Raw genomic sequence first — 25,111 nt, 5'->3', positions numbered from 1 at the left:
ATCTCCATGTATTTTTTTTTTTTTTTTTTTTCATGGTCTTTTTGAATCAGGGTTTCACTATGCAGTTCAGGCTGGCCTTGAACTCACAGAAATCCTCCTGCCTCAGCCTCCCAAGTGTTGGGATTACAGGCATGTGCCACTACACCCAGCTATCCATGTAGTTTTAACTAAACAGAATCATAAGAATAATTATGTTACAGATTTTAGAGTTCTTTTAGCCAAGTCTTCTCCTTTTATAAACAAAACTGTTATCTGCAGGCAGAGAGGGCAAAAGTTTCTTAAAGTCTTTCTTTTTCTTTTTCTTTTTTTTTTTTTTCTGGTGCTGGGGGTCAAACCCATGTCCAGGAACTTTCTGGGCAAGTCATCTACCATTAAGCTGTGGCTCCAGCTCTCCCTAAAATCTGTCTGTTGGCCTGAGGTTAGGACTGCGGTCTTCAGAATTTGAGTTTGTAGCTGCTTCCTTAAAGTCAGGAAAATACTGGCTCTAACAAGTCTTAATAATTCCCGAGGTGGGGGCTGGGGATTTAGCTCAGCGGCACAGCGACTGCCTGGCAAGCGCAAGGTCGTGAGTTCGATTCCTGGTATTGGAGAAAAACCAAAAAAAAAAAAAAAATTCCTGAGGTGGAGCCGTGTGGAATCCGCTTGCACACCCCACAATCCCAGTGCGCACGAAGGTGCTTTTGTTATTTCTTGTCTCAGTAGTTGTGGGTTCCCAGCAGGCTCACAATGTCCTTTGCAGGTAGTTTAAATGTCCCTGTTGAAATTGACATTCTTCTTCCAGCATGTAGCAGTGAGCTTCAGAATCTAATTTAGCAGTGGCTTTTGATATTTATTTAGCCTTTGGTATTTCTGGATTTCGTTTATCTCATGTTTGCGTGTGTGACACCGAGCTCTCTCTTTTGGAACCCCAGTGTATCTTCCCATTTGTGGTGCCCAGGGGCCACTTGTGCTGGGCTGTTGTATCAGTCAGTGTTTTCCTAGAGAAACAGATATCACACAAGATATGCAAATGTATAAGAACATAAGATTGACTTCCCACGGTCAGCCGCAGAGTCGGAGGAGGAAGCGTGCAGAGGTTGTCTGCATATTGGAGACTGAAAGATTCAGTCCAAGGTCTGGAGCTCACTGCAGTGTCCCGTGCGAGTCCATATCAGGAGGCTGATGGGTCTGTGGTGGAAAGCTGAAGGGTCTGCGCCAGAATGCTGAAGGGTCCTCGGTGGGAGCTGAAGAGTCTGCACTATAAGCCAGGAGATGATGTCCAAGCTGAGGGCAAAGACTGGAGCTCCTCCGAAGAGCAGCAGCCAGTCCATCCTTCCTCATTTCCCCTCTATACTGTCCAGGCGATGAGCTGCCGTAAGGTGGGTCCTCTACACCCTAGGGTGTAGAATTAGTTAAGCTTCTAAAATTCTCAAGTTGATTGACACGGTCAATCAACCATTACAGCTGTGTTTCCTTGGATATATCTGTGGGGTTGGCGTTTCTTCCTCCATTCTTGGGCTTCTAGTGCTGTGCCTCAGCACTTTGAGGAGATGAATAATGAATCATACTTTTGGTGGTCTATGAATTGTAAACTCAGAAGGAGGATGGGTCTCACTAAAAAGCTTTACTTTGAAACCATGGGCCAGTTGGATGGTGAATATTCAGTGCTTCAGAGGACTCCCCTTAAAACCAGCTTCTGAGTGAGTGGCAGCGTGTGCGGGAGGGTGCCGCTTTTGTGGTTGCAAATACATTACTGGTTACCTCTCGGGACCAAAAGTAAGTGAAGCCACAGGTAGAAGAAAAAATTCCTTTTTAGCTTTATATGCTTCTTGACTGTTTGATTTTGTGGGGGGGGGGCTCTTTAATTACACATACGCAATAAAGCAAATCTGATCTTTAAAAAAGCCTGGTTATATTTTAATAGGACTCATGCAGGCATGAATAGACTTTCTATTGCTTTCTCAGACCATTTGCCATTTACCAAGTGTAAAGTTTACTTGTGTTTGGTTTATACATTCTTGCTCACTAATCCTAGGTAAAATTGATTATGGTAGCTAGAAAATTATAATTGTGTAGGTATTCAAACCTGTTCCAAAAGGCCAGAAATCTAACCATGAACTTCACGGCGAGCACCCACTTCCCTGCTAGTTTTTACCAATTCTTTCTTAATGAGATTAATCATCTATCCGTATGCACTGCGGAAGCTGGTCATTATTCAGGACTCCCAACAGAGACTGTAAAGACCTTCTGGAGATATTCTGTGAACTAACTTAGGACCATTGTGTTTCTTTCCTGTGGCATTCTTGGCTGTCTTGGACTTGGCCATGGGAAGTCTTTAGATTTCACTTTCTTCCCAGGAATAGCGTCGTGGTCCATGATACCAACCTTCCTGGCTTCTGCACTCTTTCCCCCTAAGCGCACGTCTCTCATCTACTTGGCAGTTCTGTGTCATCTTCAGGATATTCTCTGGTGTTCCTCGTCTTAAATTAGAACAATAATTTTAGTTCTATGCCCAGTGGAGCTGAGTACTCCGGAGGGCTGGGAATTTGAGGATATTGCAGAAGCCATCTTCAGATCAGTTTGTAATGGGCTAAAATGGAAAAAATAAACACAGCTTCTTATTTAGGCATTTGCAAGCGGGTTGCCTTTCACAACTGTTTCTTATAAAAGGAATTGCAGACAATGGGTGGCCTAGGTAAATGAGATGTTATGGATGCAAAGCACAGTTGTGATTATGCTAGTGGAGGAAAGTAGTTCCTCTGTTTGAAGTCTATGGAAACCTTCCTCTTTTCAGTTAATAGGTTGAACCAAGTGAATTGCCACATTGCAATTCACTGCCAAAAGGTCAGTTCCATCCAGTTCAGTGTAAAATAGCATATTGCTCGGCTGGGAGGGAGGGGAATTAGGACAGGACGTGGGGTGAGTGCGCTCTACGGCGCTGGGCATCCCTTATTTATTTGGCCCTGTCTCTCACGGTTAGTGTTTACTTGGTTGACACTTGGTTGTTGCTTCACTAGCTTTCTGAAAGTATCTAGAGCAAAATTGGTTGCCTAGCAACGTGTTCCAGCCTAGGAGGGTTGGAGAATGGGTCAGTGATTAACAATTATGTACAATCAAGTTTAAAGATGTGTAGCAGCCTGCCACGCTCGTGCTCTGACCACCGGAAGGTGTTGGCCTTGGGCTACCCCAGGTTTATGGCTATCACAAGTGAACTTATTGTGGTTGTAGTCTTGACCTCACAGCAACAGTGACGGGAGAAGTTTGTTTTGCACTGAAATAGGCTTATGGTGCTCTTTCTGTATGGATCCAGTTTGCGGAAGCATTGGATACCCGTCACTTGTTCTGGCTGCCTGTCCTGGACACTCATCCCCTTGGAAAGCGGAGAGAGAAAATGAAGAATCTGGATATTTACCGTTGTTGTCATTTCCACAAATTGGCCCCTGTTAGTGAGTCTGCAATTTACTGAGAACAAGGGCGCACAATGAGCGGCAGTAGCTCCCTCCCTCAAGCCAAATCATTCTTTCAGGACTTACGCTCGCAATATAGACAGAGCCTGTGTTCCTCCTGAAATGGCCCAGGCCCTTCATCATTCCTCTTTCTTCCATTCCAGCAAAAAAAAAAAAAAAAAAGCCGAATTTTGCATAATCCCGTCCTCACTTAATCTTTCTGTCAGCACAAATATCAATGGTGTAAATCACGAAAGCTGCAGTGAAGCTAGGAGGCATTTTTATAACTCTGGCAAAGCTAATAATGCACATTTCATTGCGGAGGGTCATTGAGTTTAATTGGCCAATCAATTTTTAGGCCCTTTCCATTTGTATTTTGTTTAATCAACAAAAATAAATCGCCCTGCCAACCTTGAGAGATCCAAGTCGGAGAACAGTGGCAGATATTTCGTTGGTCCTGCCAAAAGATCTTTCCCACAGAAACGTCTTAATTGAAGATGATTTATATTCAGAAGTGCTGATGTTTTATCATCTGTCGGAGGAAGGAAAGGGCTGTGTAAGCAAGCACTGTTGCAGCCGCTCTAGGCATTGTGTTTGACATTTATCCACACTGTTTCCTCCAGCCGATTATATGAAAACAACCACCCCTGGCTTTCCTACCGATGCAGCCGGCGCCTCTTGAAGTAGCTGTCCAGCGCTCCCCATAACTTAGGGTTGCAGTCTGCCATTGCAGAGCAGGACACAAAATTCTAGCCTTTTATTATTGTTATTTTTTTTACCCCTTTTCTGCTGGGTTTATTGACTGTGGCTTTTGCTCCCTGGGTTTTTGGTGGAAAATGAGTGACATCTTCGTGCTGGAAGATCTGAGCAGATCTGAGCATGCTCCGGGGGTATGGGCTGCCATCTCTCCCGTGAGGTAGAAGATCATCACTAGTCCTGACATCTCTGGGTGCCCAGAGCCTTTGATGGGGGTGGGGACGCTTTCCTGGGAGTTGTGAGAATCCAGTCTTTCCTTTAATGCCATTTTTTCTACCTTGAAGAAGAGAAAGAGATGTGGAAGAGTAGCATTTATTTAATGCCTACATGATGTGTTTTTATTTCTTACAACAATTCTGCTAAATTGCTGGGGAGGAAGATGAGGTTTAGAGACTATCAGAATACTAGGCTTTGATTTTTTTTATCAGTGTGTTTGTGGTACATAAAGATGACATTCATTGTGGGGAGTTGGTACGTGTAGATGGCACATCTGAATTCTTTTTTCCCATCCCTCCCTGCTCTTTTCGTCTCTTGGTCCCCTTCCCATTGAAAGAGATCTCCCTACGTCCTACTACCTTCTGTTTTGTTCTTTATTTATACTTTAGGGAGTGGGTGAGATTTGAACCTGATTCTGTTGGTCTCCAGTTCCCTTTCTACTTCACTGCTGCCACAAGCTGGAAGAGACCCCTTTCCTTCCTCCCCACCCCTCCCCACACATTTCCACAAAAGCCACTTTCCCCTGTTTGCAGGGCTGCTGGGGTGCAGGCATTGTGGGAGAGGGTTGAGTGAAGGTTTGTGGGAGCATGTTGTGTGCCCAATACTTTCCCAAAGAGCTTTACATGTATTAATTGCCTTCTACAGATGTGGAAACTGAGGCATAGAGTGGTTGGGGGACTGGCCCAAGGTCAAATGGCTAACAGTTGAGGGAATCAAGATTTAGATCTGGATGGTCTGACCCAGAGCCCGTGTCTTCAGGGATCTACCTTTCACAGAGGGTACCGTTGATTATTGGTCAGCTTTTTATTGCTGGACAAAATCCTGCAACTTAAAGGAGAAAAGGCTTATTCTGGCTTCGGGTTTCAGAGGTTCAGTCCATGGTAGCTACCCGCAATGCAGAAACAGCATGATGGAAGGGCATGGCCAACCGAAACTGCTCAACTCATGGCATCTGGGAAACAGAATAGGGGAAGAGCAAAGAAGGGGTGAAGGGTCAGATACAGTACCCAAGTCACTCCCCCGTGACCCACCCAGACATACCCGGGAGTGTGCTTCACTCACGAGCTGTCTCTTAATCCAGTCATGTTGACAAGATTAACTATCACACCTTGTTTACTATTCTCCAACTCTTCAGTGTAGCAAGAAAGCAGCTACAGTGACAAAGGAAAGGAAGATAGAGATTGAGCAACCTTAATTTGAAAATCCAAAATCCAAATACACCAAAAGTTGAAACTTTCTGGGTATGGACATGATGTCGGAGTGAAGTCTACATCGTGACACTTGTTTCGTGTACAGAATTATTTAATGTAGTATAGAAATTCTCTTCAAACGTTGTATATATGAAACATACAGGAACGTTTTGTTTAGACTCAGATCCCATCCCCAAGCTGTCTCATTATGTATTCGCAAATATTCCAGAATCTGAAAAGAAAATCTCAAATCCAAAGCACTTTTGATCCCAAGCATTTTGGATAAGGAATACTCAGCTTGTAGCGGTTTCCTGGAATGTTGGACTTTGTTATGGACAAAGGAGACTGTTGGTCACTCGTGGCCTCTCTTCTTGGCTCCGCCATTGTTCTTTGGCTCTGCTCAATGCCTTCTTTGCTACCTTTTCTCCACTTCTGGTTGGCTTCCTCATGCTTCCCTTCTGAAGATTTATCTCCCATGGTGCCTTGGTGTCCTCTCACCAAGATGATGGGAAACCAGCTGTTCGGCAGGGGTCACTAAAAAGCCAACCTACTGACCTGCCAATTATTCTGTGAGGAAAACAAAATCTTTTTTAATTTTTTAATTTTTAAAAAAATTTTTGAATTGTTTTGGTTTTTTTTTCTGGTACCGGGAATCAAACTCATGACCTTGTGCTTGCCAGGCAGGTGCTGTGCTGCTGAGCTAAATCCCCAGACCCTGGAAAACAAAATCTTAAACAAGCCCAGGACCTACTGTGGATCCAGTAGGCTGCAACTCAGCAACTTTTAAATAATGTTGTGGAAGCCACTAGTTCTAGGAAGCCACCAGAATGGTAAAATTCCAGCAAATGCCAGATTTTTGTACCATCTTTCTATTGATTCACAGCCACAGACCACAGCATCTTTGATACCAGCGTCCACTGAGTGATTCCTGGGTCAAGTGAGGGGTGCAGAAGAGTTTTGAATTTGGCTGGTGTGGGAAAGCCTGCAGTGGCTCCGATCAATCACTATCATCATGATAAAAATACGCACTGAGAAACAGTTTGGGATGGAAGCCAAGCCAAGCCTTGTTCCGAGCATTTTGCATATATTCACTCTCATCGGCCACCAATCCCATTATCTCGATGCTGTTATTATCCCCATTTACCAGATGAGAAGATCCGTGTGGACTGTGGTGTCCGCTGTAATTTTAGGAACATTAAAATACGCAGCACATCTCGGGATCAAGGCCACGCGGTAGTTGCCTCGTGGGCAGCTGGTGCCAGTACTTGGCTGTTCTTTGGAACACAGAGGTCTCTTTGTTAATGGCCCTTGGAAATTAGCTGAAATGTGCTGGGCAATATGACCTCTTGCATTTATCGAGCTTTTCCCTGCCCGCTGGACACTAGTCTCAGAGTTTTGCATTGATTTATTTAATCCCCACAGGAAGATAGGCATTGCGCTTACAATTATACCTGTTGGGTGGATGTGCAAACTGACTTACAGATCGATGATAGAGTTTGCCCAAGGCCGCCTGCTCAGTGCCCTGCAGGGCTCTTAACCAACAGTGGCCGTCTACTTCAGGGCTGGGAAAAGGACAGAAACGTAGGGCGGTGACACAGCAGGTGGCTTGGAGGCTCTGTCACTCCCTTGTGGCACCAGTCTCTTGTCGCCTTCTGTTTGTTTGTATCTGGCCGCGCCAGCAGTAAAGGAAACGAGAAATGCTCTGATACAGATCAGAGCACAGACTGGGTAGGTGTTCACTGGGGCTGGGGGGTGGGCAGGACCCCTGGTCGCTTGTGGAGCCCTCAGCAGCCCTCGGAGGTTCGTGCTGAATGATCATCTCCGCATTGCCAAGGGCCAAGCGGCAGCCCAGGGAGGGTGAGCCACTTACCCTGCGTCTGTCCCCCAGCAGGTGCAGGGCAGATCCGGGCACCAGGGCCACGTGCCTGCGAGGGCTCACTGCGGCCCTTGCGGAGGTCATCTGCTTTGGGCCCACCTGGACATTTCCTACATGGTCAGCTCTGTTATTTGGCAGTCTCCGGGCTATTTTTCCCCTTCTGGATGCCCTTCTGTGTGTCAGCAGCCTGGAGGTTTTCAGAGCAGGGTGCGATCTCCCCTCAGGCCTGAACTGTTTTGCTAGTGCCTGTGCATCTGAACACCTGCTGAGCTGAGAGCTTTTCAAATGTCATCTGAGTGTCGGGGGGGAGCTGCAGGAGCCACTCGCAGGACCGTACCATCCCAGCTGCCTGCTTGGGTGGGTGGCGGCCGGCACCAGGGAGGTGGTTGTGGTCCTGCGTAGGGGAGGACGTGGGTGCCCGTCTTCTGTTGTGCGCCCCTCTTCCCCTGGGGACACTGTGGTCCTTTCTGAGCCCTGTTTCTCTCGCAGCATTGCCTGTTAACAGTTTTCGGCCAACTTTTGGGAATCCAGTGAAATTTTTCATCTTTCCCTTTGTGGGTTTCTCATCTCAGAAAAATGCACACGTGTACAACTTTCTGTATAGAATTTCTGGCCTTTCATGGAAACCCTTACCCTCCGAGCCTCCTTGGACCTCCCCCCGTGCCTCGCCCCTGCACGCTGACCATGAAGCCTGCCTTGAAAATTGGGGTCCACACGAGCCGGCAGGAAGTCACAGCATGCTCCAGCAGGTGACTAGAGGACGGGGCAAGGTGTGCTGCAGGACTAAGAAAAGCAGAAAGGGGGAATGAGGTCCCGAGTAGAAGGAGCCCCTCCATCCCCAGAGCTGAAGACAGCAGGTGACTGTGAGCTGTGATGGACAGGCCCCAGGGGACCCCAAGGGGTCATGGAGGGGACCAGTGCTCATGCCTTCTCTGTCCTCTTCCACGGGGCCAGGAAGGGCCACTTGGGCACCGTGGGAGAAGCTGGAATGTCATGTGAAGGGCAGCCGGGAATATTTAGCACATTGCCCTTCTGGATTCTTAAATAATTCCTATCCAGAGAGTGGCTGGCACATTTAAGGGCACAGGGAGGGCAGCTTGGTCATCCTGAAATGCTCTCCCTGGGGTTTGGGCATTGCTGGAAATTGCTTAGCTTGTGCGAGGGAAGTTTCGTAATTCTGTTACCGATGGAAAGCTTCCTGTTTTTTGTAAGCTGCTTTTAAATCCAGTCTTTTCGTTTTTTTTTTTTTTTTCCCCTGGTGCTTGTCATTATAAAGCCACTTTGAAAAGACTTCCTTGTGCCTCCTCGTGATGATCCGATCTGCGTCAGCATCACAGGGAGTTGTAGATAAACTGTTCCCATGGCATCGTGCTCACAGGGTCGTTCTCCTTATTGTATGGTGGCTCGATGTGTAGAAATGGGCGTTTCTGGATTTTGCAAAACAGGGAAATTATATGTGGGGGAGGAACTGAGAAATCACTAAGCGTTCTGCAGTGTGCGGCACACGCCACGGGGTGTGACTGGCATGCTGAGCTGCGGGGTGGGCGGCCTCCCTTCTGCTCCCCGCTCCTGCTGGCACTTCTCTGGGCCTTGGGCACCCCTTCTAGGAATAAAGAGCCCCACACATCCTCTGGAGGATGTTATCCACAGAGACTCTCCTTGACCGGACTGGAGCTCTCTTTCTAACCAGGCCCAGGCCTGGTGAGTGAGAATCCTGACCCGATCAGAATCCTGATCAGATACCTGATCACTTCCAGCATCTGATCACATTACTCATCCCCTCCCTTTGCTGTCTAAGTTCCTGGCCTGTCATCAGCAAGAACCCCTTTAACTTTACTATTTCCTCTCCATAAATTTCCACCCCCGACCCTCACTCTGCTAATAGTCTCTAAACTTCCAGATGTCTCTTCCACTTTTTGAGTTGAGAATGACCTCTCTTCTGTGCCAGTAGCCTTGACGGTGACCTCTTGCAGTGGTCCTGAATAAAGTCTGCTTTACCTTTCTACAAAACTGGGTGCAGAGGCACACACCTATAACCCCAGGGGCTGGGGAGACTGAGTGAGGCCGAAGAATCACAGATTCGAAGCCAACCCTGGGCAATGTAACATGGCCCTTTATCAAAAATCAAACACATAAACAAAATAAGGAAAAGCGTTCAAATAACTTTTTTTTTGTCCTTTAACATGACCTACCAGAAAGCCATGGATTTTTTTTTTTTTTTTTTGTCTTTTTGAGACAGTGTCTCACTATGCAGTTGAGGCTGGCCTTGAGTTCACTTTGTAGCCCAGGCTGGTCTCTCGAACTCGTAACAATCCTCCTGCCTCAGCCTCCCACGTGCTGGGATTACAGGTGTGTACCACCAAAAGCCGTGGATTGTTTGACGTGTTCCAGGACCTTGTCTCCTCTTCCAGCATTGAGAGCTGCTGGCGGCTCCCTCTTCACACCCTTGTGGGCTGTGTCTCATTGTTAAGAAGCCTTGCCTTCACTTTTACTTAGTCCTCCTAACCCTGCCTTTCTCTGAAACTTGTTCCCTCTTCACTTAAGGGGATAAATTAACTCTAAACATTTCAACCATCTTAATAAAAATGCATCTGTATTACTCTTTTTTTTTTTTTTTTTTTGTATTTTTGAGACAGGGTCTCACTATGCAGTTCAGGCTGGCCTTGAGCTCACTTTGTAGCCCAGGCTGGTCTCGAACTCACAACGATCCTCTTGCCTCCACCTCCCGAGTGCTGGGATTACAGGCATGCATCACCACGCCCAGCCCTGTATTGTTCTTGTGGTTGTTGTTTTTAAGGAAATGGGATCTTATCATGTTGCCCAGCCTGTCCCAAACTCCCAGGCTCAAGCAGTCCTTCTTCTTCAGCCACCTAAGTAGCCAGGACTACAGGTGTCGTCACTGCACCTGGCTTTTCCTTGATTTGACAGGATTCTAAGTCTGGCTGAACTGTGCTGCTGACTTAGGGATATCGCTACTGTAGAAGGTGACACTGAGGGGTTGAAACTTGGTTTTGGAAGTATGTGGACTCTTTATTCCGAGTCCTGGACTAGTCTGCTCTGCTTGGTTCTTTCTTCTGCTGTTAAGCTCTGGCTGGTTTGCTGCATCTACTGATCCAGTTTTGTAAGTGGTGTCCCCCTTTTTTTGCCTATGGAATAAAATGCATGGACTTTGTGAGCATAATATTTTTATTTTTAGTTTTTTTTGCAGTACCAGGGATCGAACTCACAACCTTGCACCTGCCAGGCAGGCGCTTATGCCCCTGAGCTATATCCCCAGCCCCTGTGAGCATTATTTGTCACTTAGAAGTCTCTTCTTTTACACTTCCAGACTGATGGCTGCGTTCCAGATGTTAACACTGTCAGAAGCCTGACTTCCGTGTGGTAAGTCACACTATCCTATCTGCCTTATTGTGTGCATCAAATGACTTTCTAGGGATGCTGTGGGATATAGATAAGTTTACTTTTCATTTATATACATACAGTCTCCAATCTGTCCCTAGTGTCTATTGATTCTCACATCATTCATGGGTACCTTTGGGAAGCACTGACTTCTGCAGGATCCAAAAGATCTGTATGTTTGACTGACAAACAGAAGGGTGTGGGTTTGAGGAAATCAGATTCATTCCTAAATATTTCACTGTGACTCTAAAAAGATAAGCATTCTTTTTATTCAACATCAACAGCATGTAAAAGCGAACAATAATTCATGTCTGAATGTCACCGAATATTTATGTTCAGCTTTCCCTGGCCTTCTCCTCATTAGTTTCTCACAGTTGGTTAAAATACTTTGGGGTGATCAGAGAAAGGATCTGAACAAATATCCACATGCTGCTGCTTCGCATCCACTGTCTCTGAGTCTCGTTTTGTGTGTAGGTTCCCTGCCCTCTCCTGTTCTTGCTTGTAGTACCTGTGGTCAGGAGGCTGATCTTCCATCCCATGGAGTTCTGTGCAGTGTAGATTTTGCTGCCGACATCCTCGGGTTGTCCTTTCACATGTTTCAAGGCCGCTGTGTTCCTTCTGTGCCAATGACTTGGCCAGATTCAAGTTTAAATATGGCAGAGCCAGAAAAGCTAAGGGAGGGATGCTATGGAGGAGTGTCTTGGAATCCATGGCACTGGAAGGCCATTGTGGGGTTTTGGGGGCCACTGGATGGACGTGATCTTACTGCTTTTTTAAGATAAGATTATACTAGAGGGGCAGGTAAGGTCAAAATCCAGAAGAACATTTAGGACCATGTCTGGGGTACTAGGGACAGTGCTGGTGAGAAGCAGACAGATTGTGGGTTTGGTTTGAAGGAAAAGTTGACAGGATTTGCTCTGCATGGGGGTGCAGAATGAGAGGAAGAGCAGTCAGGGAGCGGGAAAGGCCACAGGTATTTGATGATCAGAGGTGACAGTGGTTGATTTCTGTTGCCCTGCGCCCTTCCTTGCCATTCAGCTGGTAGGAGTTCAAGTGTGGGAGTGGGAAAGTTTATCTAATGAGCTATTTATTCTTGAGTGGTTTATGAATCACTGGGTAGAATTTTCCTCTGGTAGACCAGTTACCTCCTGCACCCCTAATGCTGCCACTATCAGCTCCCCACAAGGCTATGTGCCCAACCATTTGAAGAGGTCATGTTGGAACCTCTTGTGGATGGCAGTTCACAAGACAAACCCTATTTTAGAGTGGAAGCATGAGGGAAAAACACTTGCATCCTAAGAACTGTGGGTGTTGAGAAATGATGCCTACTGGTATGTCTTGACTTGGCTTTGGTCTCAGAAGGGTTCTCCTTGGTGTGGCAGGCTATGCTTAGTGCCTTCATGGGTAGATTCAGACCACCTGGGTCTTGTTGCTTATTCCTGTTGTTTTCTTATAGGAGGGTGCTCAGGGTGCTTCTCCTTCACCCCTCCTTTTGGCAGTCTTTGGGCCAAAATAGAGACCACTGCATTTACATGGAGCTGTTACAGTCCTAAAGTTTATTGGCACCCAGCCACATTCAACTGTTGAAGTATTATCACTGGCTTTAATGACATAGTGATATTGTAGTAGTGATAGACAACATATTACTCCACAAAGACTGAAATACTTACTCTTTGACCCTTTCTTAAACTAAAAGTTTGCTGACCTGTGGGCTTGAGGGTAAGCTGTGGTTGTAGAAATCTATAAACATAAGGCTTACACAAAAATACTTGACGCACTGAAATACCATTCAGCCTTGGTATGTGCAGATATGAAATTTGGGGCTTAAAAGTTATGGCTTGAAACTGTGAAAATAATTGGATTTTCCTTATTCATTTTTTCCCTACATGTTAGATAACATTATCCTTAGACAGTTCTCCTTTGGTATCTGTGTGGAATGGGTCCCAGGGCCCCCCATGGACAGTCACATCCAAGAATTTGTAAATCCTTTTTGTAAACAGATGTGGTGTTTACGTATAACTTACGTACATCCTCCTCACTGTATGTACACTTCATGTCATCTCTAGATTGCTTCTAATATTTAGTACAATGTAAATGATGTGCATTGTTTAGGGAAGAATGTCAAGAATAAAAATGAGGCATGTTTTCAGTACAGATACAATCAGTGAAGGCTAACCATATTTCTTTTTTTTTTTTTTGGTACTGGGTATAGAACTCAGGACCTTGTGCTTGCCAGGCAGGCGCTTATGCTGCTGAGTATATCCCCAGCCCCAGGCTAACTATATTTCCAATCCACATGTGCTTACCAAATAACCGACATGAAGGGCCAACTATATTTGGAAAGAAATGTAATTCAGCAAAGCCAGGCTCACATTCAATATTGGCGTCATTTTAACTTTGAATGTTAGCAATCCTGAAATTCAGCATTTGTCAAAGCCTCTCCCTTAGATGATATAAGGCTTTCTCTTCCATATGAATGTGCTAGTATGTGGTTTATTTTGCCTTTGATCAGGAATTTTCTATCCTTTTAATGTCTGATGCTAAGGGTTTTCAAAATAAGTAGAGTTTCATTTTCCCCCTAAAAGGAACTCAGATAATTTTATCTATCCTTTTGTCTTTTCCCTATATTGCATGCTGCATTTTTATGGATGTCTGTGGAATTCTTGATGTAAAAAAATAGTTGAAATAAATTTAAAATATAAACGACTGTTCTTTCTTAATTGCATTTTAACATAATAAAAAACTGGAGGGTAATTATTAAAAATGGTGGAAGAGAAGAATTAAAACAGTAAAATTGCTTAGCAAAGACTCCATTTCATAATGCATTCAGGTATAATTGGTATCATAATGTGTAATTAACAGTCTTTCTTTGAAGTGTGAAGCTTCGGTTTGGGCGGAGAGGGGACCTCTGATGATGTCTGAATTAGTTCTTCCTGTAGCACTTCTTGCCACCTGCCTTAGATTTTGTTTTCTTGCTGGGGAGAGGGAGAGACAGAGGGGAAGGATAGGTCCTTCAGCGCCCTGCCAGCCGCCTGTGAATGCCTCCGACTTGTCAGGGAAGAGGAGAGGAGGGATCTTGGTTAGCGGTGGTGCCTTCTCCACACTGAGGCGTGCTTTCTGGGGCTGACAGGTGAAGGCCCCTTTTGCTCAGGGGTCAGATTGGCCTGGGGCTTGTAGCTTAAATCGGGCTTGGGAGCCTCCTTGGCTCCTCTTCTAGGTTCACACCCTGACCTGGCGCAGTGGGTCTAGCTCTGAGGGCCAGTAGTGGGTCAGAGGAAATGCGCTCTGGAGAGAAGGAACGAAAAGAATGGAGCCTCGGGTTTGTTTGCTCTCTCTCATCCTGGCTCCAGTTGACTCCTTAAAGATTGGGAGATCATCACACTCAAGAACACAAACGCAAATCCCGAGCGAGAACGTGCCGGGAGGTTGCGGCTTACATTCAGTAACTGGTGCCTTGGTTTAAGAGCTCCTCTTACATCCGGGCTCTCTCTCAGGGCTGGGGTCGGTGTGGCGGGTGCTCTTCACCGCCGCCTGGTGGGCACCTGGCTCAGCCCTGGGCCATGGGGGAGATCACCTCTGACCAGAGTGAAGTCGCAGCCACTTGGGAGCCATGTGGACCGGGGGTGGGTGTGTGACAGCGGCACTGCCCCGTATCCATATGAGGGAGAGGCAGCTGCTTAACCATTTGGGGCTTCTTTTTAAAAAAATAGCTTTTAGAATCTGCAGATTGTTCTTTAGAATATTTTTATCAATGGCAAATCTTCCTCTTTTTGGGGTGGTTTTGATTTTTGCTCACATTCTTAATGTAGTTGCCTCTCTACTGGCTTTCTTTTTCTCCTCTGCAGGATGCCCATTCCTCACAGAGTGGCTAGTGAGCTCTAAATAGCAATCAAAGCACATTACTGGCTGGGACCTTCCGGTGGCTCCCTTCACTGTTGGTTGGTTTGAAAACCAGACTTCCTGTCTGAACTTCCCGTCTGAACTCACAAGGCCTGAGTGGCTTGCTCCCACCTCTCTCACCTTCACCCTTCCTAGTTCAGGACCCTTCAGACACCTGTGTGGGGTTAGAGTCAGCCAGTGGCTCCCACCTTGGGCCACCTCTGTTGCATGAGAGCTCTTCCCACCAAACCCCGCCTGGCCAGCCTTTCAGGCCTCAGCTCAATGGTCACCTCTGTGACAAATCTCCCAAGAATGGAAACTGAAACAGCAGCCCCTCCACACACAGCCTGTTCCACCCTGTCACCCTCCTGTCTCATCATAGCGCTCGCAGCCACTAGAACTGTTTCTGATTGGCACTCCCATTGGAATGAAAGGCTCCCAAGGGTGCTGGTGCCATCCAAGCACTGTCACCCAGCCCTGGGACGCAGTCACTCTTTAAATTGGGTGTGGGTAGGTATGGTTTTCCAAGAGGGCTGTGTCAAGGGAAGAGTGCAGATGCAGAAGTAGGAGGGGTGATTAAAAATTACAGTGACTATTTAAATTTTAACAAACTCATTACAGTAAAAGACACCAAGAATGCTCATGTAATTCATGTAATGCTCATGTGTTCAAAGCAAGGGTGTTTTGAGGGTGATTAATGGCCCTGTGTCTTTTATTGCAATTAATTAAAAATCTCAACATTCATTGTAATTTCTGATCACACCTGTTCAATCCACAGATTATGGCGATTTTTGTCAAATAAAAATATTACAGTGTGTTCTTGTCCACCTTATTCACCAGATGTAGCCCTATGTACTTCCCGAATGTCAAAGTAACCATGAAACGTAAATGTTTTGAATGGATTCAGGACATTAAAGCAGCTATAACAGCACAACTAAAGACACTTATGAAAGAAGACTTACAGAACTGCTTCTGATAGTGACAAGACAATGAGATAAGTGTGTTTGAAATGAGGAAGAGTATTTTGAGGGGGATAAGCTACAATATGTCTTTTTACTGTAATAAAATATTCTGAATTTATAAGCATTCACTGTATTTTGTGCTCATACTGCATGCATGTGATCTAGCTTGGTGTGTTTTCTGTCATGGCGAAAAAAAACTTAAAGGAGGAGGGGTTTATTTTGGCTCATGGGTGTTGAGGTTTCAATCTATGGTCAGGTGGTCCATTGCTTTGAGGCCTGTGGTGAGGCAGAAACAACATAGAGGAGGGTATGGGGGGAGAAAGATGCTCACCTCATGGAAGCCAGGAAGGGGTGAGAGACAGAGAGAGAGAAGAAGGAGGAGAAGAAGAAGGAGGAGGAGGAGGTGGAGGTGGAGGTGGAGAAGGAGGAGGAAAAGGAGGAGGAGGGGAAGAAGGGAGAAGGGAAGGGGAGAAGAAGAAGAAAAGGAAGGAGGAGAAGGAAGCCAGGACAGGATGTGCTCTTCGAGGGTGTGCCCTCAGTGACCTACTTCCTCCAGCTTGACTCCACAGTCTCCCAATAACACCACTGTCTGGCAGCCAAGACTTTAGCCCATGGCCTATGGGGGACATTTCAGATTCAGACCATAGCACTTGGTAACAAAACTAAGCCAAAGTAGTTTTCTTGTCAGACTGCAAATGTTGGTGCTTATGACACCAGTTCTCTGTCCTCCTGCAGTTTGAGTTCTCAGGAGCCTTCCAGCGCCCCCGGCACAGTGTAGTTTCATGGTACTGTGGACAAGCGGACTTCCTGGTCTCAGAGCTGTTGATGTTCTACAGTTCTCTGTAGTATAAGCTGTCAGTACTGTAGGATGCTTAACAATGTCTTTGGCACCTGCTCCATAGATTCCAGTGTGCCCCTTGGCTACAACAACCAAACTGTTCCCAAACATTGCCATGTATCCCCTGGTGGGGGGCTGTAAGGGATGTAATGCTGCTCTGATTGAGAACAGCTGATTTATTGAAATATCCATGTGCCCAAGATTTGGCCATTAACCTTTCTGACCATTAAAATTTTTTTTTCTGTTAGTATAGTTAACCCTTTCTAACTTATAAGAAAGTGCTTTGAGGCATAGCATGTTATTCAAATTGAGACTTGTCCATGACGTTTTTTGTTGTTGTTGTTTTTCTTTTTTTTTTTTTTTTTTGTTTTTTGAGACAGGGTCTCACTCTGTAGTTCAGGCTGGCCTTGAACTCACTCTGTAACCTAGGCTGGCCTTGAATTTACGGTGATTCTCCTGCCTCACCCTCCCGAGTACTGGAATTATAGGTGTGCACCACCACCTGGTTAAAGTTTTGTTGTGTAATCTGCATTTGTGGTCTCAGGTTTTTTTCTTTTTTGTCATTGTTGTATTTATGAAACATTTTTTTCTCCCCGACTTATGGGGCTGTTGTTCTTTGCTAAGTCATTGCATTTGGTACTTAGAATCTCAGGTGGAGAAGGTCTTGGCTGGAAGGGATCTGGAGCTACCTTTGAGCAAACAGCCGTGGGGAATTTTCTCACACTTCTGCCCTCTGGGATGGTTGGTGCTGTGATAAGTGCACCCCTCTACCTCCCTCATCGAGCTCCCTGCTTGTGTCTGATCAGAAAGGGCCACTATGTGGGTTCCCTGAGGATTTGTTAACAAACAGTTTCTTGAAAAGAGGGTGAGGGAAAAGACTAGGAGAAGAGGAAGGAGAAATACCATAAACTGCATGGCACGGAGCTTAGACAGGAGAACTGTATGAAAAGCATTGGCAGCTTGGGGAGGGGAAGGAGGGATCTCTGGATAAAGGAACTGGAGAATCAAATCAACCAAGTGCAGTACTGGGAGAGAGAGAGAGAGAGAGGTAGGAAAAAGCCAGTGACATTTAGAAACTGGTTAGCGTGTGATATTGAGCATTTTATCGGAGGAGGAGCTATAAAACAGGATTGTATTTAAGAAAATGTCCTCTTCTACAAATATCTGTTGGCATTTATGGATGACATAATATGATGCTTGAGATTTTCTTTAAAAAAGAATCCAGTGAAATAGGAGAGAGCAGTTGAAGGTGTTTGTAGGCACGTGGAGATTCAGTACCCATCGTATAAGATTTTTCTACGGGGAAAATTTAAAAATTTCTTTAAAAAATTGAAAGCTGATCAACTGCAATAAATCATGAACTTCTTTGCCAGTTACAATAAAAACCAGCATGACAAATTCGTCCATTTTTAAGTCTGGTGTTAAAGACAAGCTTTGCAGGTCCCTAGGTCCCCAGGTCCCTGTGGAAAGAGTGTCCTCAGTTGTATCCCTCCCATTGCTGCCAAGCAGGGTGTTTGCTCCTTCCTCTCAACTCCAGACTCTGGTCCACTTAGGCCCGGTATGCATTTTTTTAATGATGGAATCCTCAAGGTCACTTGAATTGGATTACTCAGCCACGTGTAGACTTAGCTTGCTTCTCTGTACGCTAATATATAGATGTGATTTTTCCAGAGTGATGTGGGTGAGTTATCTGAATTTAAAAAATTCATGACGAAGGTGATGTAGTAGATCAAACTTGCGCGTTTGGCCATCTGAGTCAGCAAGTCCTCCTGTCCCCCTGGCTGGCTTTGCCTGTGGTCCAGTGGATCAGACCCGAGCAGGTCTGATTGATGGCCTGCGTCCCAGTGCCTTTGGCTTGCTTGGCTGGCGTGCCTGCTGCTCCTGGCCTGATTTATATTCAGCTCGCAGCTATCAATCATGCCATGGACTGGCGCAGGTGATGAGGCCCGTCCTGCATGGGGGGGTCTGTACCATATCCATCTTGAGCGAGCTTTTCCCCCTGAAAATCTCAGCTTGGCTTCTTAGCTTAGTTGATGAGTGGATGGACGAGGTGCTGTTTAATGATGTTGAAGGCCCACAGGACTCTTTCGATGGACTCCGAAGGGAGGAAGAGGCTCCCTGGTCCCTCCTAGGTTAGCACTACACCCCAGCAGGGACTTTCGGGTGCTCTGTGCTTTACTCTTGCGCAGCCCCAAGCAGCAGCAGGCGAGGCAAAAGTGCTTGTTCCGCCATGAAGAAATGCAGATCTGGTGGGGAACAGGGCACCCAGGAGACAGGCTGCAACTGTACCTGCTGCATCCTGCACAGAGCCCATGGACTGTTTCCCAGAAGCACTTAGACCTGCCTTGCTTTGGACCAGGGGAGAGGCTCCATTGTTTATGATGGACAAGGGGAGTCTTTGGAAGTGGGATACCAGTTATGACGGGATGTGGGTGTATCCTGCATATTCTGGGAAGAAGCGAGGTTGAGCTCTGCCTTCGTCTCATAGCAGCCAATGGGCAGCCAGGCCTTTGGGCTAGGACATCCCGTAGCTGTAGCTCTCCCTGTCACCCCTTGTGCTCCCAGGGGAGGGTGGAGGCAAGGCCAGGTGCGTGGCTGCTGTTTGACACCCAGCTGCTTGGCTCAAGGATGTCCAGAGAGTCCACACTGGCCTGCCTTCCTTCCAGCCTGCTGAATTGCTTTTCTGACTAATTCAGTCATATCTGGGTGAGAACATTTTTGGAATAGTTTTGGTCATTCTGCAGGGAGCCTGTCTGTACTTTACGTAGTGTATTTGCTGACTCCTAACTACCCCCAGGAAAAAGAAAAGGGAGTTGTGACAATTGCCAGGCACTTTTTTCCTTTTTTATGGAAGAGGCTGGTACTTTTTCTAAGTGGGAACATTGTGGAAATAAGTAGCAGTTAATTTAAAAACAAAATTAAAAATAGCTGTTATGTTTTGAATACCTTATATGTGCTAAGCATTGGGTTAATTCCTTTATATCCATTACATCATTTAATCTCCAGAGTAATCCTACGAGGTAGGTGCTTTTTTTTTTTTCACAATTACTGTTGCAAATGGGGAAACTGAGGCTGAGAGAGGTCATAGACAAGCAGCTTCAGGAATGGAGGTCGGGGTACTCATCTTGGTAGAGCAAGACTCTGACTCTGAAATCTCTGTCCTGGATTTACCAGCCCTGGTTCTGAATGTGGGGTCGTGATTGACAAGGAGGGTGGAGCCTGAGGTCTGGGGTGGAGTCGGGAGTGCAGGTCCCGTCAGCCCCTGCTTCTCCAAGTTGTACTTCTCACTTGGACCCTTCTTGGTCGGGAGAGATGACTTAGGTGTGACCAGTTTTTCTCATGGGTTTTCAGTAGGGTCTGTTATGTTATAGTTAACTTTTTTTTTCAGTACTAGACATTGAATCTAGGGCCTTCGCGCTGAGCCATATCCTCAGACCCCCTCCCTGCTCTTTAATTTTGAGACAGGGTCTCACAAGTTGCCCAGGCTGGGCTTGAATTTGTGTTCTTCCAGCCTTAGTCTCCCACAGTGCTGGGATTACACAGGCCTGGGCCACCGTGGCCAGCTTGTGATGGTTAGTTTTATGTATCAGCTTGCCTGGCTTTGGGGGTGCCCAGACAGGGGGTGCTGAGATATTTGGTGAAACATTCTGAGTATACCTGGGAGGGTGTTTCTGGATGAGATTCATGTTAAAATTGACAGGCTGAGTAAGCCAGTGTGCAGGCGTCTCTTGCAATCAGGCAAAGGCCTGAACGGATACGTGGTTGACCCCTGCCCCATATAAGGGGAAATTTCTCCAACTTAATTTTCTTTGGAGCTGGGGCATCATTGCTGACCTTGCCTTTGGTGTGGAACTGGAGCTATAGCAATTGTCCTGGGCCTGCAGTTAGCCAGCCTCCCATCATCAGACGTGTCAGCCTCCATAGTCACACGAATTCCTTGTAATGCATCTCTACTTTTGTGCGTGTATTGTGGCTGTGTATCATGTGCAAGTGGTGTTGGTCCTGTTTCTCTGAAGAACCAGTTCAGTGTTCCTGTGGGAGCTGCCGGAATGCAGTAGAGCCCCTGGCTTTTCATTTCCATCTGCTTTCTCAGCTCTGTAATCTCTGAACTCAGGTGTCATTTTTTTGTTGCAGGCAGCTCATTCTCATCCTCTTCTTCCTTGCTGTGGTTTAGCTCTAGAATGTTCCCCAAAACCCAAATGCTCAGCCTTGGCCGGGCTTTGGGAAGGTGATTGGAGTGGATCGTGGGGCCCTGCAGCTGACCTGAGATTAGGGGGTAAGGCCTGCTTAGAGGCGGGTCACTGGGGGCGTGGCCTGGAAGGATATAACTTCCGCTTAGGGGCCTTCCTTTCTCTCTACTTCCGGAACACCCTAAGATGAGCAACCTTGCTCTGCCATGCTGTTTCTGCCATGGAGGCAGCTGACACAGACTGGCAAAATAAACCCCGCCTCCTCTGAGTTGTGGGTGTTGGAGGTTTTGTTCCATAAATGAGAAAGTGATGTACAACGTTCCTTTTTCTGATTTTTATTTAGGGACATAAAGAAAATCTCTTTTTCTTCTTTTTCCATCTTTTCTGCCTTTTTCAATCATTTTGTCTTTTTTTTCCCTTCCCTTCCCTTTTCTTTCTTACTACTCTACTTAGAATCCAAAGTGGCCCTGGTAATTGTGGTCTGTCCAGGTAAGTGCAGTATTGATATTCCCAGTCTTTTTCTGAACTTCTTCATAATAAACAAGTATACTGCTCTCTTGGGGCTTTAGAATTTTCAAGGACATCTCCAAGCACCCTATTTCTTCCAGTTAAATCATCTTTTCTTAAGCACAAATGTTTAAGGTAAATACAAAATTCTTTTTGAACATTAATGTTTTGCTTTAATTTTATTGCCCGTTTGCAGGTTTTTTTGTGTGTAGCACTGAAAACGTGCAGTCTGGGTATCACAGTCTGTATTAAAAAAGCTTTTATGGGCTGACCTAGTAGAGTGGCCAACTTCCTACAGTGGATGGGTCCTGTCACTGGAGCAAAAGGCCTCGTCCTACTTCTCATTTGCAGTGAGTAAATATCTCCCATTGGTATGTAGGGGACACTCCATGCTGTGTGGTTCTCCCTTATCCACAGAAGATACATTTCAAGACTCCCGGTGGGTGTCTGAGATCACAGATTGTACTGAACCTTACCTCTACTGTGTTCTTCTCCTACATGTGCCTATCTAAGTTTAATTTACAAATTAGGCAAAGTAAGGGATTAATAATAAGAACTTGTCTTAGATCTTAGGAATCTTAGCATATATTTTTCCTTTCTTTGGTCAAGAATTTTCACCTTTTCTCCTATATGGTTCTTTCTTTAGCATCCCAATGGTCAGCATTACTACTCCTGTGCTTTGGAGCCATTATTAAGTAAATAAAGACCCCTAGAACATAAGCACTGTGGTGATGTAATAGTGGATCTGATGACCAAGAGAGCTACTAAGTGACTAAGGAGTGGGTACCATATACAGTGTGGACAAAGGAATGGTCCATGTTCTGGGCAGGACAGAGCAGGATGGAAGGGGATGATATGGGAGAGATTTCACTGGGCTGCTCAAAACAAAGCCCAACCTAAAACTTAAGGAGATACTCTTAATATTTTTGGGCTGCAGTTGACTACAGGTAACTATAACTGCAGAAAGTGAAATGATGGATAATGGAAGACCACTGTATGTCTTTTCTACTTCTTTTTCCTTCTCTGCACCTTTCGTGTTCACACTTCATCCTTCTCTGGTCTTTGTAGACACTGACCCTTCGGGACTTGTTCATCATTAAAGTGAGCACGGACAGTCTCATGGGAGGCTCAGTGACCTCTCTGAAAGGGATCACTAGTGCTTCTTATCGTGAGACACATGGAATTTCACTGGCTGTCTTAGAGTGGGTGTTTGGGCCAGGGGCCATGGAATAACCAGAACTGACAAATCTGGCTTTAGTCAAAAGTAGCCAGAGCCTGCTTATATTTCTCAGCTGCAAAGATTTTAGCTAATGGTGGGCTTAGTTAAAGAACTAAACTGAATAGAATAACAAACCACCAACAACCAAAGAACAAAACCATGAAACCAACCTCCCAGAAACCCAAACCAAAATACAAGCAATAAAACTCCAACCTCACTTTATCTCCTTTCCTCCGCTTGACTGTGTTCATTTTCCTTGGTCAGAGAGGGCCAACTGTTAACATTTAAAGAACATAGTATTCCAACTCAGGAAGTAATGGATGGTAGTCTTAAATTATAACTCTTGAGTTTCACGAGGAATTGGGATGTCCTGTGACTCCTTGTGAAGAGAGAACAGGCCTTGAGGTGTTGCCAGGAGTTGGATTGCCTGAGATGTAGCCATGTGGCCTGCGACAGGCTGGCATTTGTGAGGGTAGAATTTATGCATTTGCTAACTAATGGGCTGTGTCTTCTTTTGTTGGAATTAGTAGAGACAACATTTGAAATGGCTAGGGGAAGTTTATAATCTCCTGGGTTTACCAGATTATTTCCCACAAAGGTTGCAACTTATATAAAGAAGTCTTTTGTAGTCGACCTTCTTGTCTTCAGCAAAACCAGCGGAGATTACTTTAAAACCACTGTGGTTAAAAAAAAAAACAAACTTGTTTTACATGGATAAAAGGCTTGGCAAGGGCTGGGGGTATAGCTCAGTGGCACAGTGCCTGCCTGGCAAGTGCAAGGCTCTGAGTTCAATTCCCAGTCCAAAAACAAACAAAAAAACCAAAAGGCTCGGCCCTGGTGAATGTTAAAGCCAATGATAACAAAATGAGTCCAGATTCCTCATTTTATAGATAATCAACCGGAGGTCTTGGAGTTTAAGTGTCTCTGTCCAGTTCACTTACGACCATGGACTGTTTCTCACAATAGCTTGTGACATTTGATATTGCCTCCTCTGTGGTAGATGACATTTCCCTCACAAACATTACTTACTCGTCACTGCTTGTAAAATTGTCTAGAGCAAGAGCTGTAGTTAGTTATCTTTGCACTCTCCTATTTCTTAGAAAAGATTACTGATTTTTATTTTTTATTTTAAATATTTAACTGTAGACCTGTTGATTTGGATGTTGGATTATTATTTGCTGAGATCCTGATAAAGAATCTAGTCTTCCTTCAAGTTGACACATTTTGCTTCTGTGCTTTCTAGGGAATAGAAGTAAGAAATTAATATTTTAGGAATTAATTATCTACCCCCATTTTGTCCTTGTAAGTTACCAGAGCATAAGCCTGAAGATCATTGGATCAGACCCCTAATATTTGAAAACTGTTGCAGCAGTCTGGATATTTCACCCCGGCTCTGTGATATGATGTAATAAGGAATGTGTAGAAATTTTCAATAGAAATGTACTGATTTATTTTTTTATCAGGAAACTGTATTCCTCGGTTATTATTTCCTCCTGGATAGAGGCTGACCCAGTGTTACACTGTCAACTACAGAAAAGCCAGTGCTTTTAAATTTTAGTGGCTCCACTTAAGAGTGGATCGAAAGTTTTTGGATAACTGATGTTGCAATTTCCGTGGGACAGCTTATCTTTAACGCCGTCCATATAAACACAGGTCTGCTGCTGGGAGCTACAGAGGTTAGATTTGATTATCATGAAATTTTTCACTTAATGAAATCTCATCAATTTCCATCCTCCTGGCTATTTTAATTAGAGATCGAGGAGGGTCTGAGGATGAACAGTTTAGAGAGACTGTGGTTTGGCTTTGGCTTCTCTTCAGCTTGTGGGAGGCTGGATCCCAGGAGGTCTGGCTTATATGAAATATGTTCTAAATGACTTGAATGGAAGCCAGCTCTGTCTGGTGTTTTATATTATGTAACCAGTCAGATTTATGTTGCATACAATGAACTTCAAATCCCAGTTTTTAAGGGGATTTGCAAGAGGCATTGGGATGCTCTTCGTCTGTTGGAGAATGAAAACTTGGAAAACCACAAGAGTTCAGGGCTCATTATTGAAACTATGGCTATAAAAGATGATTCTTTTGGTCCTTAATGAACATCATAAATGATATTTCAGAGGTTAAACATGGGTGGACCACAGGAGTCTGGTGCTTGGGGATTCTGTTCCAGCAATGGGGTTTCTTACATGACATTGAAGCTGGCCTTATGGCCAGTTGCGGCTTCACCAGGCAGATTTGCAAGCAAGATTGGAGAGGCTGAGAGAGAGAGAGAACGCTGAATGGATAGTAACACTTAGCTCAGCGTAATTACAGTTGTCCCTCAATATCGTCGGAGCACGGGTTCAAGGACCCTATTGGTTACCAAAGTCTACACAAGCTCAAGTCCTGGATATAAAATTGCACAGCACTTGCACAGACCCTACACACATCTTCCAGTGTACTGTAAATCACTGCCAGGTTGCTTGTGATTCCTAATACAGTGTCAGTGCTATGGAAATGGCTGCTATGCTGTACTGTTCAGGGAAATGTTGCTATTGTTGTTGTTTGGAACTGGGAATCGAACTCTCGACCTTGAGCTTGCTGGGCAGGTGCTGTGCCGCTGAGCTATATCCCCAGCCTTGTTCAGGGAAATGTGACAAGAAAAAGCCTGTACATGT

At 45.3% G+C, this 25,111-nt stretch overlaps 1 protein-coding gene across 1 annotated transcript in view; it reads left to right on the top strand.

Annotated features, from left to right (window-relative positions):
• Tiam1 (T-cell lymphoma invasion and metastasis 1) overlaps positions 1-25,111 on the top strand; it is a 373,652-nt gene that overhangs the window by 73,106 nt on the left and 275,435 nt on the right. The window contains exon 2 of the mRNA XM_005375657.2: positions 10,792-10,844. The gene's annotated coding sequence lies outside the window, so the exon portion shown is untranslated. The remainder of the gene's footprint in view (positions 1-10,791; positions 10,845-25,111) is intronic.

Source organism: Chinchilla lanigera, unplaced genomic scaffold, assembly GCF_000276665.1.
Source record: "Chinchilla lanigera isolate Chin_1 unplaced genomic scaffold, ChiLan1.0 scaffold00006, whole genome shotgun sequence".
Lineage (NCBI taxonomy): Eukaryota > Metazoa > Chordata > Mammalia > Rodentia > Chinchillidae > Chinchilla > Chinchilla lanigera.
The sequence above is the reverse complement of the archived record's forward strand: the minus strand, read 5'-3'. Positions and strand labels throughout refer to the sequence as shown.